This window comes from Xyrauchen texanus, chromosome 17 (assembly GCF_025860055.1).
Source record: "Xyrauchen texanus isolate HMW12.3.18 chromosome 17, RBS_HiC_50CHRs, whole genome shotgun sequence".
NCBI lineage: Eukaryota > Metazoa > Chordata > Actinopteri > Cypriniformes > Catostomidae > Xyrauchen > Xyrauchen texanus.
The window spans coordinates 21,989,279-21,993,672 of NC_068292.1; positions in this window are offsets into that span (position 1 = coordinate 21,989,279).

A 4,394-nucleotide genomic window follows, 5' to 3' on the forward strand; every position below is an offset into this window, starting at 1 on the left:
GCTCCATGGTCCAGTTCTGACGCTCATGTGTCCATTGTAGATGCTTTCGACAGTGGACAGCATTGTTACTCTGACCGATCTGCTGCTACGTAGCCCCATACACAGAAAGCTGCGATGCACTGTGTTTTCTAACACATTTCTCTCATGGACATCAGTAGCTCTTCTGTGGGATCAGACCAGATGTGCTAGTTTTTGCTCCCCATGTTCATCAATGAGGCTTGGGCACACATGACCCTGTCGCTGCTTCACTGGTTGTCCTTCCTTGGACCACCTTTGTTAGGTACTAACCAATGCATACCAGGAACACCCCACAAGACCTGCCATTTTGGAGAAGCTCTGACCCTGTCGTCTAGCCATCACAATTTGGCCCTTGTCAAAGTCGCTCAGATCCTTAAGCTTGCCGATTTTACCAGCTTCCAACACATGAAATTCAAGAACTGATTGTTCACTTGCTGCCTAATATATCCCACCCCTTGACAGGTGCCATTGTAACCAGATAATCAATGTTATTCACTTCACCTGTCAGTGGTTTTAATGTTGTAGCTGATCAGTATATATATATATATATATATATATATATATATATATATATATATATATATATATACAGATACACGTGCAGCAGTGACAGTTTGCAGATTCTTGGCATTCTAGCTGCCAGTTTGTCCAGATACTCAGGTGACAATTCACCCCACGCTTCTTGTAGCACTTGCCATAGATGTGGCTGTCTTGTCGGGCACTTCTCACACAGTCTAGCTGATCCCACAACAGCTCAATGAGGTTAAGATCCATTACACTCTTTTCCAATTATCGGTTGTCCAATGTCTGTTTCTTTGCCCACTCTAACCTTTACTTTTGTTTTTCGGTTTCAAAAGTGTCTTTTCTTTGCAATTCTTCCCATAAGGCCTGCACCCCTGAGTCTTCTGTTTACTGTTGCACAGGAAACTGGTGTTGAGCGGGTAGAATTCAATGAAGCTGTCAGCTGAGGACATGTGAGGTGTATATTTCTCAAACTAGACACTCTGATCTGCTTATCCTCTTGTTTGGTTGTACATCTGGTCTTCCACATCTCTTTTTGTCCTTTTTAGAGTCAGTTTTCCTTTGTCTTTGAAGACTGTAGTGTACACCTTTGTAAGAAATCTTCAGTTTTTTCGCAATTTCAAGCATCATATAGCCTTCATTCCTTAAAACAATGATTGACTGATGAGTTTCTAGAGAAAGCTGTTTCTTTTTTGACCTAATATTGACCTTCTCTTGGACAATGTGACAACTCAAAATCAAAGACAATATTAAGCTTCATTTAATGATCCAAATAGCTTTCAACTGTGTTTGATATAATGGCAAGTTATTTTCTAGTATCAAATTAGCAATTTAGCATGATTACTCAAGGATAATGTGTTGAAGTAATGGCTGCTGGAAATGGGGCGTGTCTAGATTTGATCAAAAATGACTTTTTTCAAATAGTGATGGTGCTGTTTTTTTACATCAGTAATGTGATCAGTTGAATGCCACTTTTGTGAATTAATGTACCAATTTCCTTCTGATACAGCAAAATCTGTACATTATTCAAAATTTGTGCAGCCGGTCTCACACCATCAGCACTCGGATGCTTCACTGTGTGTATCACTCCGCTTGTGTTCGTGCCATTCTAAATGAAAGCGTAAGTGCAGTGCAGATGTGTTAAGAGCTATCTGTCTCTTTACATTTAATATTGTGAAATTACATATTTTAGCCAGTAGGAGGAAAAAGGCCATATTTGTGTGTAATATGAGCAGTTGGTGACGTGAAGTGAGTCACCGTCACTCAGTGGTTATATTCAACAGCGCTCCGTGATCACTTGTATTACTACTACTAAAGCCAGAACATAGCTTTAAATGAACAACTTCAGCATTAAGGCTCAACAGACTGAGAGACACAACAGACTGATTAATTACACAAACTCAAGGCACTTACCTCTTACTTTTGGACTTTCCACATTGGAGAGGACAAAACAGCGAAGGATATTGCCGTTTCTATAGTGAAAGAATCTTGCACACCAGGTAACTCGTAATAGGGAGGAATACCCCTGCTTGAATGGCTATTTTTCCACTGAGAAAATATCTTCAGAAAGCTGACTAACAGACTACAGCATCAGCATCTCTCTCTCTCTCTATTACACACACACACGCACACACACACACACACACACACCCTTGTTTCTCCAATAACTTGATAGAAACAGCACAAGCCGTGATTTTATTTCTAAAGCAAAATTTTTCTATAACTAACAAAGGCTTGGATGCATCATTTGGTTTCAACTAGCATTGGCAGATTCTGATCCGTCGTGTAAAAGAGTAGTTCCATGCACAAATCTACAAACTTTTCACGCATTTTCTGGGGCAAACATTTGTGGAAATTTGCAAAAATCATATATTTTGTATATATATATATATATATATATATATATATATATATATATATATATATATATATATATTGACTCATCTAATCACATTAATAATTAGTTTGTTTAGAGATGTAGCCAAGTGGAGAAATTTCATTCATTTCATAATTTAACTAGTCATAAATTGGACGTGCCCCTATTTAAAAACCTGAGTTTTGCAAGCACTGTATCATGTTGCGCATGTGTGCTGGTTGGAGATGTGTGAGCCTATGTTGTGCAAGAGAGCTCCTGGTTTTGTTCATCGGTTGAGAATTCTTGGGATGTGAATGGGTTACATGTGTGGATTTTGACCACGTTTTGTGCACATGCGAGGACTGGCCTCTACTCTATTTCATTTCCATGTTCCATTTTTTGTATTTTATTACCATATTAAATTTTTGTACTGCATTTTTGTATTTCATTTCCATATTTATATACAACAGTTAGTTCTGGTCCTCGAATCTGATTGGACAAGAAACGTTCCATGAGCACTGATGGCCTGACAGGATCTACTCGGATGCTTCACTGTGTGTGTATATCACTCCGCTTGTGTTCGTCATCCTAAACTAAAGTGTAAGAGCATTGCATATGTGTTAAGAGCTAATGAAGGCTGTGTGTCTCTTTTTACATTAATGTTTTTAGATAGCAGGTGGTGGCAAAAAAAGCCTTCAGCATTAAGGCTCAGCACAGCTGAGAGACACAACAGACTGATTCATTACAGAACTCAAGGTGCTTACCTCTTATCGTGGTTTCCACATTGGATACATACTGTTTAAAATGGCGGAGGACATTGCGGTTTCTATAGGGAATTACTTTTGTGCACCGGCTACCGCGAAATAGAGGAATACCCCCGCTAAGATGGCTATTTTACCACAGAAAAAGCTGACCTTCAGAAAGCTGTTTGGGTGTGGCAACAGGTGATCGCACACACTCCATCTCTCTCTCACACACACACACACACACACACACACACACACACACACACACACACACACACACACACACACACACACACACACACACACACACACACACACACACACACACACACACACACACACACCCATCCATCCATCCATCCTTGTTTATCCAATAACTTGTTAGAAACAGCACAAGCTGTGATACTAGTTCTGAAGTGACATTATTTAATTACTAATGGAGACTTGGAATTTATATGACCATACTCAGTTTTTACTAATTTTTACATGTTCATTGAACTGTTGTATATAAGCAATGTCACACTTGCAATCGTGTAATATGACCCTAAATAAGCACTGCTATGATTATCTGTGGCCAAATCACAGCAGTGCTGATGTAGGGCCATTTCACACTCTTGCTCCTCTGATATTGCTTACATACATATATATATATATATATATATACTGTATATATATATATATATATATATATATATATATATATATATATATATATATATATATATATATATATATATGTATATATAGTATAGCTTTTTTTAGATGCATGCATTTAAGTTGCATTACAAAATTCCATCAAACTGAATTGTGTAATTTTTGACTAAATTAAATAAATAAAACACATTTAGGGTTTTTTCATTTTATTTAGTTAAAGATTACTCTAATTGATTCTTTGTAATAATTTTTATTAAAATGAAATGCATAAATCTTAAAATAACTTTTTTTAGGGTAGACTTAAACATGTAAAACATGTTACATGGAGCTGAGAGTACTACAGTCGTGTTGAAAATTGAATCAAGGTGCGGGGAACTTGTACAATTTTATGAACAACTGGTATTCTGATTCTGCAGAAATATGTAGTTTTCTGCGGAGCCATTTAGAAAAGATCTGGTTCTCGTTGTCAAGTAACTGATTTCAATGATCAAATCTCATGTTAACATTCTCAAGGCTTTTTCATAAAATATCTCTCTTGTGAGAGAGATTGCATAGATATACAGAGATGGAGATACAGGAGAAAGGGAGCCAGAAATAAA